The sequence below is a fragment of the Rattus norvegicus genome, chromosome 4 (genome assembly GCF_036323735.1).
Source record: "Rattus norvegicus strain BN/NHsdMcwi chromosome 4, GRCr8, whole genome shotgun sequence".
NCBI lineage: Eukaryota > Metazoa > Chordata > Mammalia > Rodentia > Muridae > Rattus > Rattus norvegicus.
In genome coordinates, this window is record NC_086022.1 from 175511228 (window position 1) to 175526615 (window position 15388).

Here is a 15388-nt window from a genome sequence, read left to right on the forward strand (position 1 = left end):
TAATTACAGTCATTACCAAATCCCAACTGTGTGAAAGGCGTGGTCTCAGAGATTAAAAGGGGATTTGCAGACCCTGAGTAAAGTTTATCAGGGGTGTAGGAAAGGATGGTTCTCTCCTTGGGAGAGAACAGAGAGTAAAGGGGGAAACTGGAGGGTCATTTTGCAGATAAGCTTAAAGGGCCTCCATTCTCTTAAAGCTATCCACATAGTTTCATATGTACATGAAGACAGCCTTTATCTAATCCCCTAATACACATGCTATCAACCTGAGGTATACACATAATATTGGGCTTGACATCTAGGCTGTGCAAGTGCATGGGGACCTGTGGCCATTACCTCCCTCTGGCGAGTGTCATGGAACAGAACCCTCAAGGATGTCAACATTGTTCCATCCAGGGAGGTGGGGAAATGAGCAGACCTGGGTTTTCTACGATGTTGCTGATGGGCACGGCATGGGATTAGAGAAAAGGTTCCATGTTGGGTAAGAGAAGTGTCTGTGTTCCTCACAAGAGCAGAGACTGAAAGAGTTAACTCATGGAGAAAAGAAAGGAAAAGATGGACCATGAACTACCAGCCTGGGTAGGCTCAAACACATACATCTGATGGCACTTACTTCAAAGGCTCCAGATTTCTACATCAGGATAGGCAGTACTGGCAGATTACGTCGACTGTGGATGTCCTACCCTTTCACAGCTCATGATTCTATAGCTGTGAGACTCTGTAGACCTGCCATGGGCCTCAACACAGATTGGATGGGCACAATGTTTTGTGCTTTCCTTTGACTCAGTCACCTGACTCTGGGCCTCCCCAGCCTCACCCTCTGCTCCCTGTCTTACTTTAGCTCTCAGCATTGTTGTCAGACCAACCTGGTACTTACTTCCTGTTCCTAATCTCTGTCTGGACAGTTTGAGCTTCTGCCATCTAGGTCCGCCACCACAAAATGCCAGCTGAGTTGAACAGCAGGGTTTAACTTTCTCAAGTGAGAAATCCGGGTTCAGGATCTTGAAGCTGGGCTCATTGACATCTCTATGGCTGCTTGCTAATGGGGTCCACTGGAGGCCATTCCTATGTGTGAACATCACGGATGCCCCTCCGTGTGCATCTGACTTTCTCTTTCTTGGACAGTGTTGGTTAGGGTTTCTATTACTGTGAAGAGACACCATGACCTTTGCAACTCTTACAAAGGAAAACGTTTATTGGGGCTGGCTTACAGTTTCAGAGTTCCAGTCCCATTATCATCATGGTCTGAAGCAGGGCATAGTGTTGGAGAAGGAGCTGGGATTTCTGCGTCCTGATTGACAGGCAGTGGGAAGAGATCAGGTGCCCCTAGTGACATACCACCTCCAACCATCTACACCTCCTCTGGAAAGGTCACACTTCCTAACAGTGCCACTCCCTATGGACCTACAGGGGACATTTTTATTCAAACCACTACCTAAGGGCAGCAGTCAGATTGGATCCATCCAAACAGACACATTTTGCCTGAATTCCCTGACTTTCCCGTCGAATGCAGCCACATTCTAGGAGAATCTGGGATAAGAGCCCAGACTATGAGTGATTTTGGATAGGACACAATTTAGCCTATAGCTCTTTGTTTCAAAAGATGTTAAGCCATCTTTGGCTAATCTGTTCGTGGTAGCTCATCTTAAAACACTCTTGTATTCCTGCTGCTGCTGATAATTAACCTGCACTTTAAAAAATAGTTCAGGCATTGAGGTGCATGCCTTAAAAATGCAGCAAAACATTACATCTCAGCGAGTGAAAACTTATACTACGTACAGAAGGTTAACTTGGGTTGGGCAATCGTACGAGATTTCTTGTTTATTTTGGAGAAGTTACTAATTACCCAAGGAAAACACCAGGTTTATTTACGGTTACCCCCACATGCAGAATAGTGTGGAGTATCTCTTCCCTAGTGTCCTGAGTTCTTTTTGCTGGGGAAGAAATAAAGATGATTAAAATCTGGGACAAAAGTCACACTTTAAGACTGCAGTAGGAGGGGTCGAGATAAAAAAGGAGATACTTTGAAAGGTAACTTAAAATTAATTCACTTTTTTTTTTTTTTTGGTGGTACTTGGAAACAAACTGAAGTCTTTGTACACGCCGAGCAGAGCTTTTCCACTGAGCTCCCTCTCCAGTCCAGATACACAATTCTGGAAAAAGATTCAAATGCCAGTCCTTTTTCTGGGGAGGTCAGTGTTTTAATATGTGTTTACAGTTTCCATTCCTGCCGTTGAATGACAAGCAAACCTGGGAATTGTAGACCAAAGGATCCTTTGTATGAGGACTGGCAACAGACAGAAATCAAACCTGTCCTTCCTGTGTGAGATAAAGTTCGTAGGAAGGGAAGGCAGACCCTGCTTCTAGAAGGATGGGAAACCGTATTAGGAGAGCCACATTCACGAAGGCAACATTTTCATTAGCCAGCTCCTAACTTGAAAGCAACAATCCTTGCCTAACCTTCTGTGTCTCCCAGCCACCTCTCGCCCTTCTCCCCGCTCCACTCACATTTCAAAGTTACTTCTTTGTCCTGCCTTTACCCCTGTGTCCTTGAAGCACTCGTGACGGTTTAAGACGCTGTTTAGGGAGGATGTAGTTGATCCAGTGCAGGTGTTTCCATTGCTACATTCAGGAAATGGAACCTAAATAGAGAATGCCATGGGTCATTTTTCTCCCCCTGCTTAACAGCTCTGGCTGATTCCTCTCCGCTTCTGGGTAAAAGCTAGTGTCCTGTGATTCCCCAGGCCTGGGGAATAGGGTTTGATTAAAAACAGCAGTGACTCCCTCCCTCTGCACAGGAAGAGAGGAACCGAGGGTGATTTTCTATCGGAAATGTGAACCCTCGACCTAAACCAACAGGAGCCGCACCTCCAGTGTCTGAGGTTGCAACATTGTCATATTATTTACAATTGGAACAGACAGAGCCATTAACCACGCTGCGAGTCTTGTGGCTGCAAAATTCCATCCTTCCTGTCCAGTTCTCTTGTTTTCTGTTTGTTGTGTCCTGTGCGGACCAGGGCAGCAGATGATGCCATGTGGCAGAGAAGACCGTTCCTGCCATCTCTGTTTCAGAACCCGACAGGAGGGAATATTTCTCCCTCCCTCCACCCCGCCCCCTTCCCGTGGTTTGGCTTTGGAACTCGATTTTTCCAACAGATCCAAGACGTTCAGATGAGATGTTCTTTCCTGTCAAATGGGATCCTGAAAGCTTTTGAGGTTTCTCAAGGACTTGTCTCCATAAGCTGAAAAGTCTGTTCTCTTTCTTCGCTGTTGCCAGAAAAGTAATTAGGCCATTTTTCTAATTATAGTAATCTTCCCCAAATGGCATATAACTTCAAATCCAAACGCCATGTAAATTGGCCAACAGTATTCTGCCGCCAAGCACTCCACCAAGACAGCTTGGACGTAGGAGTTTTACTTTGTGTGAAAGCGAACTGCGCTCTCCGTCCCAGTTACAGCCAGTGCTCCCCCCCATGGGGCGCCAAAATGAAGAAGAGCAGGGATTGAAGTCGCTCTTGTCTGTGGCATTTTGTGTAGAGTTGCTGTCTGGCAGATGAGTTGAATTCCTTTTGGAAGACAAGTTTCTTTTCAGCAAGGCGGAACGAGATTGAATTGCCCTGCTCTTGTTGCACCAGCTTAGCAGATGGTCAGAATGAGGTTCTCTGTGTCACACAGCGCAGACACTTTTCCTCCCCAGAGAATAACCTTCTTGTCATTAGCCCCCTCTATTATGCTAACCCAGAGGAAATTAGGTCCTGCTGGTAAGTTTTGTGGGCAGGTAAATTGCCACTTTTGCATGTTCCATTTGTCAGAGAAAAAAAAAAACCCTCCAAATAATGCATCCTTTAGAAGTTGGACTTTTCTTTGCTGTTCAGTCTTTCCGGAAGGGGTTCTGGACTGAAAGGACACTATGCAGAAGTGTCTAGAAAACGAGATGCTGAAGTGATGATGACTCAGGGTGGTTCCCCTCCTGAAGGATGGGGTTAGGATTTTTATTTTTTTATTTTTTTTTTTATTGGGATCTAAAACTGCACATTTGAGTCCAGGATAAATGTCATGAGGAAATATCTTTAAGCCCTATTGCACACGGATATTAGACAATATTAGAATGAGCTCTGCCCCTTTCTTAAAAGAATAATGGCAGTGTGTCAAGGGGACATGAAGATACAAATGTTTCAGTCTTGGGATTTTGGAAGTTTCGCTCCAGCTGTGCTTTCTTTACGTCTGAATACCTCCAAAGGGTACTCAGGCTTGGTACTGCACAGAATAAGGACCCAGTGGGTGTATGAAGTGTCAACTCTCGGGGTCTGTGAAGCCCTGCCATCATTCAAAGAGGCTCACTCGTGGGGCTTGCAGTGGGAGAGCATTCTGGATTACCCGTGCGTAGTGTCCTCCTTAGTTCCTGTTCACATCACTGACAAAGGCCGGGAAATGTTAAAGGGAAGGGGAAATAATTTTAGCTCACAGCCCCACGGTTGACAGGGCTCAGCACACTCTCAGCTTTGAGCATGGCTCTTGTGGTAGGGGTCTGAGGCGGCTTGCAAATACCTTCACAGCAGACTAGGAAGCAGACACCTTGGCAAGTACTAGTTGGTCTGTAACTCCCTAGTCCCATCCTGCCCCACTGCCTTTAAGTCTGCCAGACTTCATGCCCTCTGTCACTGCCTGAGATTGCTTCATCTGGGGACTAAGTGGTCAAGCACAGGAGCTCGTGGGGGGCATTTCTAATTCACACTAGCTGCTCTAATTCCAGTCGTGTACCTTTATAAGAAAGAGGCAGATCTGATATAGAGAGTAGAGGCCATGTGACCATGTGGGCAGAGGGTGGGGTGTTGTGGTACCGGTCAAGGAATGCAGACAGCTCCCAGACTCTGGGGGAGAGAAAGAAAGAAAGAAAGGCCCTTCCTCAACAGGAGCCCCTATAGGGAGGAAGGCCCATGCACACCGTGATTTGGATCATGGTCTCCTGACACGTGAGAGAGTTCCTCCCCTCCACTGTATGTGTATGTTGGCATGCTATCCACAATGCCTGGGGCTAGAGGTTGAAGCATTTTTGTGGGAGAGTTACTCAGTTCGCCAGAGACCCCATGATAACATCTCATGTAGAAACTACAGCTATACATGAGATCCAACCACAGTGGTCATGTTGTTTCAGAACCTATTCTATTGCTGTGTGAGCATGTGTGCGTCCGTGCACTTATTCTTCTTAAAAAAAAAACCAAAAATCATTGTGAGTCAAAACATTTACATATGGCAACTAGTGTGTCTGCCACTTTAGTGGTTAACAAAACTTGAGTAGCTGTTGATTTTACGAAAAGTTTTGTCATTACGACATTGTAGTTACTTTAAATGTCATTACAATTACTTTAAATGTCATCACAATTACTTTAAATGTCAAGGGTGATTTTGGGGTTGTCTGCCAATCTTTATCACTTCCACGCCCAAGCAGGCTCACATGCCATGCAGAAGCAGACTTCTTGAATGGCTAATATAGCTCAATGCATCCTAGATAAGTGATCTCTTAAGGAAGATGGGTTTTTCCCCATTTTTATTGGTTATTTTATTTACTGACGTTTCAAATGTTATCCCCCTTCCCAGTTTCCCCTCCACATGTCCCCTATCCCCTCCCCTGTCTCTTTGAGGGTTCTCCCCACCTGCCCACCTACTCCTGCCTCAGCATTCCCCTACTCTGGGTCATCGAGCCTCCACAGGACCAAGAGGCTCCCTTCCCGGTGATGCCCGATAAGGTAGGGTTTTGCTGTGCACGCATCCTGATAAGACAGGCCTTTAAGAACCTAACTGGTCACCCCTTGTAAGGTATTTTCTATCTGTAAGTTGGCACATGCCCTTTGGGCTCACTGAGAAGCTGACTGGAAGCAGGACACCCCTTCACAATCTCCTTTCAAGCTAAGCATATCTGTGTCTAGTGTCATCAAGCCCCTTGTTTGGGGATAGGCAGGCACTCCTAACTCTGTGACAGGGAGAGAAGAGAACAGAAAAACAGCCTAAGATTAAAGGCTTGTGTCCTTGAGGACGGCTAGAAGGGCCAATCCTTTCTAACTGAGATCACTACTGTTACGCCAGTGCCTCTGAACCTTCCCAACACGGCGACCCTTTTAATATAGTTCCTTACATGGTGGGGAACCCCAGTCATAAAATTATTTTGGTGTTACTTCATAACTGTAAGTTTTCTACTGTTATGACTTATAAATGTCTGTGTTTATGATGGTCTTAGGTGACACCTGTGAACAGGTCATGTGACTCCCAAATTCGACCTACAGGCTAAGAACCCCTGTTTTTTTGTTTTTTGTTTTATTAACTTGAGTATTTCTTATTTACATTTCGAATGTTATTCCCTTTCCTGGTTTCCGGGCAAACATCCCCCTAACCCCTCCCCCTCCCCTTCTTTATGGGTGTTCCCCTCCCCATCCTCCCCCCCTTGCCGCCCTCCCCCCAACAATCACGTTCACTGGGGGTTCAGTCTTAGCAGGACCCAGGGCTTCCCCTTCCACTGGTGCTCTTACTAGGATATTCATTGCTGCCTATGAGGTCAGAGTCCAGGGTCAGTCCATGTATAGTCTTTAGGTAGTGGCTTAGTCCCTGGAAGCTCTGGTTGCTTGGCATTGTTGGAGAACCCCTGGTTTATTCCATGTCATAAAGGTGCTGGCAGTGAGAGAGGGAAGCAGGGAGTTTAGCTATGGAGATGAGCTCGGTCAGGGGTTCTAGTCTCAGCTTCTGAGGTCAGGCTCTGCTAGATGTTTTGAGCACCCCATTTCATGTTTTTAAATTGTCCACCTTCCACTCTTCCCTTTTCTTTTTCTTCCTTTACCTGGGCTTGCTGCGTGCTTGAGAGACTTGTTTATTCGGAACCGAAAGTTCAGCCACAGCAGGTCATTCTTTGGAGAGTACAACACCCACGTCAAGCTTCCCGACGTCTGTATCTTGTATTCACTGACAAGGAGAACTGTGTATCCAAATCGGGTAGTTATGGATACTGCAGAACAAGAATACATTTCTTAGAAATATGGTGTTTTTTAATCATTAGTGATAGGTTGGCCAACCAGGTTTTTATTTATATTTGTTTCAATAGGGATACTTTAGTTTGAACTGAAATTTATTTCTAAAGGGAACTTAAGTAGCTTCTCTCTCTCTCTCTCTCTCTCTTTCTCTCTCTCTCTCTCTCTCTGTAGGCTAGAGGCTGACATGGGGTGTCTTCTTCAGTCATTCTCCTCCTCAGTTTTGACATGGTGCCTGTCACTGAGAATAGAGTTTGTTGCTTCCACTAGTCCTGGCTGCTCCAGGCATCCACCTGTCTCCATCCTTCAAGTGCCAGGGTTATAGATAAAGGATGGCAGGCCCAGCTTTCACACGGTTGCCGGGGATCCCAAACACACCCTCATGCTCCCGTGGCAAGCACTCTGGTACCTGAGCCATCTCTCAAGTCCCCATTAGTTTCTGCCTCCTCCTGCTGTGGCTGCTCCCACAAGCCCCTGGGGTGGCCACAGACATCCGCAACGCTCATCTTCTTCTATGCCTTGTTCCCATGGTTGCATCGCACCCCCAGTTTGCCACTCTCTCCATCGGACTGCCAGACTTGCCTTCTAAATCGTAAACCTGATTTTTGCCCACTTCTGCATCACATCTTTTAAGGGGCTGTCCCAGGATAGAAGTTGAGACCAGCATTTAAGGTCTCCTAGCGTCCGTATCTACCCTTCTCACATTCCTTCTCCCGGGTATGATTTCACATATCCTGTGTGCTTCCTCAAGGGTTCCTGTCTTGAGAAGTCATTACAGTTTTGAAAGGTGCTGTGGGGAGAAGAAAATTTCGTGATTGAATGTGAGGAAGTGCTGTATTTTGTAAATTTCTAGGAATTCCACGAAGCCTCTTCCCCTAATGCATTAAAGGATTTGGGAAGTCCTATAGCAAAGAAATCACTATCGATTTTAGCTAATTTTTATTGAAACCAGCATAATTATTTTGGAGTACACTCCACGTGCAGGTCTATGGAGTTTTACAGTGTGAACACAATTGGGTGGCAGGGGCGGGGGGCAGGAAGTGGGGGGCGGGGGGGGTGGGGGGGGAGACACGTATAACCATAATCTGAATTAGAGGCTCTGCCGTTCTCTGACAGCATCCCCTCATGTTCACCATGCTATTCGGACTTCTAGCAAAACTGTGATGAGTTTGTCCTCAAATTTCATGGACGTAATATTTTAGCCATGATTTATTGATCAGAGTTTTCGAAGTATGGTCTTTCTATACAGCTCAAGCTCAAGGTCTTGAACTTGTGGCGTTCCTCTTGCCCTACCTCCTTCTGAGTGCCAAGAGACAGGCGAGCATCGTGCACATGAAACCCAGCTGATGCTATTTCTCTGGGCTTGCTGTGTTTTGCTCACGATTATGTCTATGGTCCCCATCAATGTAGCCACATAATTTGTTTCATGACTCATGGCCATGGGTCAGCAAAGCTTCCTCCAGGTCCACTACAGGCGGTTGTCTATAGCCTAGAAACTAAGAATGATTTTGACATTTTTCTAGGATTATAAAAATCAAATAGCAGAGTACTCAGAGGAGACCATATTTAGTCTGCAAAGCCCGGAGCATTTTCTTCATCCGACCTTCCCCACACTGTTTGCCAGTGCTTGCCCCCTGATATTTCTTTGTATGAATATACAATTTACTTATTTCTTGTTCTATTTATAGATCATTTCCTGTTTTGGATTATGACAGAGCAACTATGATCATTCTTAAACACATTTTTGGCAAATAATTACTACATGTTTTTGGTAGGACTTGAATTGTGCGTGTGCGTACCTGTGCGTGTGTGTGTGTGTGTGTGTGTGTGTGTGTATGAAATACTATCAACTAATTTTACACAGTAAGTATACTAGTTTAAATGTGTACTTTTGTGTGTGCAAATTCCAACCATCTTTGGTACCCAGAGGATTTTATGTTCTAGTGCTTCTATTGTGTGTGTAGTATTGTCTCATTTTACAAGCACTAGAATAAAGGATTGCTTGGATGTAGAGTGAGAGCTGAGATTTCTCTTAGTTCCCTAGACTTCTAGAAGGAAGGCAGTCTGAGGAAATGCCTGCTGGTGTAACAACGAATATCTAAATTGTTGGTTTCTCCACTCCTTATCGAATGGTGAGAAGATGGTTGTGTATTTGATCCATCTAACTTGGAAATTTAGGAGAATGTATCTTTTGTTGTTACATTTTTATTGCTGGCTTTATTTGTTTATTTATTTATTTGAGAAACGACCTCATGTGGTCGAGGTTGGCCTTGAACTCTCCTTGTAATGGAGAATGACCTTCAACTCCTGATCATGTGACCTTCGCTTCCCAAGTGATGGGACTGAAGGCATGTACCACTATGCCCCATGCTTGCCCTTCTTCTGTGTAGACCAGGCCTTCTGAGAGTTACACATGGCTGACTTACCTTTTCAAGTGCTGGGATAAGAGGCATGCACCAGCATCTCTGTCCAGGGAACATCTTATCTTAACCCTTAAATACTTTTTGTCCACTCGAAGAAGTCAACATGCATGGACACAAGTTCAAAGTATGTTACATGATTTTACAGTGTGTTTTAGGTGAAGCATGCCTCTTTTACTGAAACAACCAAAGCCCAAATTAATTACTAAATTTTAAGAACACTATGTATACCTAAAGTTATCATGGAAACTTACTTGATTTCACTCTGCACACATATTAAAAAGTGTGTGTGTGTATGTGTGTGTGTATGTGTGTGTCTATGTGTGTGTGTGTATGTGTATGTGTGTATGTGTGTGTGTATGTGTATGTGTGTGTATGTGTGTGTGTATGGTGTGTTTATGTGTGTGTATGTGTGTGTCTATGTGTGTGTGTGTACTTGCTCACTGAACAATGTTTTGTTTATCAACAGTTGTTTTCTATCAATATGCATGTGCTGATTGGAGTTTAGTTTTGAGCAAATCATTGTTTATGGTTGTCTTAATTATTCTTTCTACCGATGTGACCAAATACTCAGACAAAAATCAACCTAAGAAAGAGCTTGTTTTAGCTCCTGCACAGTTCAGGGTTAAAGTCCATCATTGTGGGGAAAGTCACATTGTGGGGAAGAGTTCCAAGCCACTGGTCACACTGCATCCACAGCCAAGAAGCAGAGAGCGATGGATGGTTTTATTCATCTTCCCCCTTTTCAGTCCAGCCCAGACCAGGGAATGGTGCCTCCGCTTTTAGGTGGGATCTTCCCATCTCCAGTAACTCAATCAAGAGGACCCCTCACAGACATGGCCCCAGGTAAATGAATGCATAACAGGTGTGCCTGCAGTATTGTCACATAGGTGACCAGCTCCTGTCAACTCTCAGTACTTAACACTAACCCTCTCGGTATTCAGTTGTTTTCCTTTTTTCTTTAAAGCGAGGTCTTGAAGACATCCAGCATTACCTCTTCCTACATTTTATGCCCACCCCCAACTTTTTTATTGGGTATTTCTTATTTACATTTCAAATGTTATTCCCTTTCCCGATTTCCTGTCCATCAGCCCCCTAGTCCCTTCTCCCCCTTCTATATGGGTGTTCCCCTCCCCATCCACCCCCTATTACCACCCCCAACAATCCCCTACACTGGGAGTCCATCCTTGGCAGGATCAAGGGCTTCTTCTCCCATTGGTGCCCAACAAGGCCATCCTCTGCTACATATGCAGCTGGAGCCATGGGTCTGTCCATGTGTACTGTTTGGATGGTGGTTTAGTCCCTGGGAGCTCTGGTTGGTTGGCATTGTTGTTCTTAGGGGGCTGCAAGCCCCTTCAGCTCCTTCAGTCCTTTCTCCAACTCCTCCAATGGGGACCCTACTCTCAGTTCAATGGTTGGCTGCTAGCATTTGCCTCTGTATTTGCCATGCTCTGGCTGAGTCTCTCAGGAGACAGATATATCTGACTCCTGTCAGCATGCACTTCTTAACTTCATCAATATTATCTAGTTTTGGTGGATGTATATATATATATAGGCTGTATACCCAAGTGAGGCAGGCTCTGAATGGCCATTCCTTCAGTCTCTGCTCAAAACTTTGTCTCCATATCTCCTCCTATGAATATTTTTGTTCCCCCTTTTAAGAAGGACGGAAGCGTCTGCACTTTGGTTGTCCTTCTTGAATATCATATGATCTGTGGATTGTATCTTGAGTAATTCAAGCTTTTGGGCTAAGATCCACTTATCAGTAAGTGCACACCATGTGTGTTTTCCTGTGATTCATCCTGAACTTTTAATGCCATCAGGTCCACACTTAACTCAATCGCAGAAATGATTTCTAAAATCAGTTCATCTTTATCTTCTACAACACTCAAATTTCAGAAGTGTTTTTTCGCATTGACATTGTGGCAGTTATAAGTTTAAATTTCATAATTCCCATAGAATGGATGCAGAAAGTGTGTTTTTAAGACTTTTAAGACTCTTAAATATCAAAGATCCTCTGGTTGAAGCAGAGACACCATACTGAAAGGTCTTGACAGTTCTGAGGCTCCTAGGGCTCTTGTATGTTTCAGAGTGATCCATTTGGTAAAACATACAACCTCACAGCAAACCAGTGAAATAATTGAAGCCCTAATTGAATTCAGGAATTTTATAGGATCCCAGGGCATTTGGTTCGTGTATATTTTCTGAGGTACACAACACCCTCCCCCTTCCACCCCTCTACACTTTCTCTTGTCCACAGTGCCTCTCAGACCTGGCAAATTAGTCTTCATGTGCTGTAAGACCGTACCAATTTTGGCAGCAATCAGGACAGACCTGCACTCTCTCTGGACCTTGAAAATAGCTATATTCTAGTTAGAACTATTTGTGACATGCTCATTTCCCTCTTAAGTTGGGGGTTGTGTGTCAGATTGCAGTGTCCAGGCTGTGTCATATGCCCAGTCTGTGGGATTCTACAAGAAATATGCAAGGCTAGGAGGGCACAGCCTGCACCCACTGAGTTTGTGCAAAGATTCAGGCTTCTGAAGCCTGGCCCCATCTTTCTATGGTTGTAACAACTAGGTCCCTACGGGATATTTGCTTGTGACAGAAAAAAAAAAAAACAGTAAATGGTAGGAGTTTTAGATAATGTTTTAATTCAATCTGAAGTTAAAAAACAGAACTTAATAATACAGGCACAGCAGAAAGTTTTCCCAGCAAAGGCCTCCTGCGTCAGAAGTGCCCTCTGAATCAGTTACTTTCTCTCCTGGCTGTGATTACAGATTCTGGAATCTGTGTGGGCTGCGGTTTTCAGAGAATTAGAATATGGAGGCTCATTTGGAAGTGGTGATATTAAAGGTAGTGAAAATATCGAGTCCTTTTCCCCCTCCTATTTTTGAATGCGCCGTTAAGATAAAAAAATAGCAAAAATTTAGGGATGTCGCATAGAAGACAGAAAATAGACTCTGATTGATGTGCATGCAGAACCTAGTTCAACACAACATGCAAATGACCCAGGTTAAAATGGAGAGACGGTGGCCCTTTGAGGTGGCTCAGCAGAAAAGGCACCTGATGTGATTTGAGTTAAGTCCCTCGAAGCCACCACAATAAAGCAGAAGGAGTCACTGAAGTTGTCTTCTGGCCTTCACCTGTGTGCTTTCTTACACAGCAATAATATGTATGAGTTAAAAAAGAGAGGTAGAATATGTTTAATGTACCACCTATCACTCTATCTCTCTATCTCTACCTACCTACCTACCTACCTACCTACCTACCTACCTACCTACCTAATCTATCTATTATCTCTCTCTCTCTCTCTCTCTCTCTCTCTCTCTCTCTCTCTCTATCTCTCTAATCTATCTATCTATCTATCTATCTATCTATCTATCTATCTATCTAATCTATCTCTATATCTAACTCTCTATCTAATCTATCTCTCTATCTAATCTATCTCTCTATCTCTCTATCTTACCTATCTAATCTCTCTATCTCTCTATCTAATCTATCTCTATCTTATCTATCTATCTATCTATCTCTCTATCTAATCTATCTCTATATCTAACTCTCTATCTAATCTCTCTATCTCTCTATCTAATCTATCTATCTATCTGTCTATCTATCTATCTATCTATCTATCTATCTAATCTCTCTATCTCTATCTAATCTATCTATCTCTATCTATCTATCTATCTATCTATCTATCTATCTATCTATCTATCTCAGTATATAAATTTAAAAGGAAAAAAACCTCCACACTTCTAAGAGGGAAAACTTCAGAGACATATGCCTTTCTTAACTGAGCATTGGTAATGAGGGAGAAGGCAAAAATGTTCTGATGAGAAGTGAGTGACTCAGACTGCCTCTGTGAAAAAGCAAACAGTCGACAGTCTGCTGACATGGTTAATCGTTTTTGTCTAGCTCATTCATTCTTTCACACACTGAGTGTGCGACTTCTATGGTGTGGCACTACACCCTGTCATTTAAGATCTGATCAAATAGCTGGATGCAGAGAGACAGTGGAATGGTCTGAACATCAGGATCAAGAATTGCTGAGTTAGTGCCAAAGAATCACTATTTCCTTTTGTGTTTTTGGGTAGCCTAGCATTACAGAGAAGAGAAATGGTGGTGAATGCCGCCTTCCTGCCAGTGCGCCTCAGAGTTTAGCCATTTTTCTGTTGGGAACTGAGGGCAGCTGAGCTGATATTTCAGGGCATACAGCTTTTAGAAAGAAAAACATTCAGTTGAGCACAAGCCACGGTGGTTGTCATTGTTTTAATCTGGGACTGGAGACCTTTCCCTGGAGTTGCTTGCCGTGTGCTTCTTGTTAGAGCACAGGCCAGCTGATCACATGGATTTAGAAGTGAAAGACGATGGCTGAGGTTCAGCTCACACAACTGGAGGAAAACAGTGGTGACAGCAACAACTGGAATTCAACAAACTGAGCTGGAGAGATGGCTCAGTGGGTTTTTCTATCAGGCCTGGTGTTCAGAGATCTGTCCTTGGGATCCACATGCTAGAAGGATAAAAGTGACTCCTGTAAGGAAGTGTGCTATCACACACACACACACACACACACACACACACACACACACACACACACACACACACAGAGAGAGAGAGAGAGAGAGAGAGAGAGAGAGAGAGAGAGAGAGAGAGAGAAAGAGAGAGAGAGAGATGGAGGGGAGGGAGAGGGAGAGGTAGAGGTAGAGAGAGAGGGAGAGGGGAAGGGAGAGGGAGAGGGAGAACAAATAGACTCTATAGACACCCCTCATCCCCTGAGAGTCCTAAAGTCTTTCTTTACCATTTGCCAGAATTTAAGAACGGAAGCTGGCTTTTATATTTCCCAAGTAGATTTATCTAGAATCATCCCTGAAGCAACCCAGTACTTTCAGTTTTTGGAAGAGAGGTTCCCAAGCCATCGGATTAAGTGTAGTGTAAAGGTCCTGGGTGCTGAAGCTGGGTGTCTTGCTGAGCTGATTTTGCTTGTCATCACAAAATGAATTCAAACCACTATAACAAATCAATTGCACAATGTCAGGTCAAACATGGCTGTGAAAATCAAGGTACACACGGGACAAGATTAAAGTATCCCAACGGTATGCTTCAGGGCCGAGGATCAGGAAGGTAATTCTAGAAGGCATAGAGTGTCGCACGGCTACCACATGGCAAAGAACAGAAGACAGCTGGACTCTCCCACAGTAAAATGAGTCAAGGAATGCGAAGCCTTTGAAACGCTGGTCTGCTAGATCGCACACTTAAATCCATATCTGTGGGACTCGCCTGAAACTCCCCCTTTAAGCCATCAGCTTGCAGGAATGACTACTCATTTTCTTTGTTTTTATTAGAGTGACTTTTAGAAACGGTTTGATCTAGTTTGTCAGTTTTGGTGAGAGCACTGGGAAAAACATATCATCCACAGAGTTGGTCTTTTTGGGTTAAATCATGGCAGTCATTAGAGCTTCCCTGAACTGACTGGGAAGGGAGCAGGGGCAGGGGTGTTGGAATGAATCCTGAGTCATCCACAGACTCAGAAGATGAATGGCTTGTGATTCTAGCTACAAGTAGCTCCACAGAGAACATAAAACTTCATTTGCTGTCCTAAGAGGCACTGTGTGCCCAGAACGCTCTAGAATGGGTTCCTTACTTTCTATGTGGAGGTATTTCATGTAGGTATTAGCCCACCTGGAATCTCACCAGTCTCTGGGAATGGGTGTTGGGATAACTGGGGAGAAAACTCTGATTGCTCTTCTGTGGAGCATGTCCTTGCCTATCTATGCAAGCAAAGACTGCTGACTGTTTACTCCGTTCGTTTTAGGCCTGTGTTCGTCTGAAAATTCAGTAGATGGATCTGTAGCCATAGCAACAATTTACCAAGAATATTTTAGGTAATTATTTATGAGTGAGGGAAGTTTATTTTGTTTTTGCTTCTCTCATTGTATAACTTCAAAATCGACA

General features: G+C 44.1%; 1 long non-coding RNA gene across 1 annotated transcript; it reads right to left on the reverse strand.

Moving 5' to 3' along the window:
* Positions 1-2179: 2179 nt before the first annotated feature.
* LOC134486688 (uncharacterized) lies at positions 2180-6713 on the reverse strand. The gene is made up of 2 exons (XR_010066030.1): positions 6525-6713; positions 2180-2642 (listed from the first exon to the last, which is right to left on the reverse strand). It is a non-coding gene; the product is annotated as an uncharacterized LOC134486688 (long non-coding RNA).
* Between the last annotated feature and the right edge of the window lie 8675 nt (positions 6714-15388).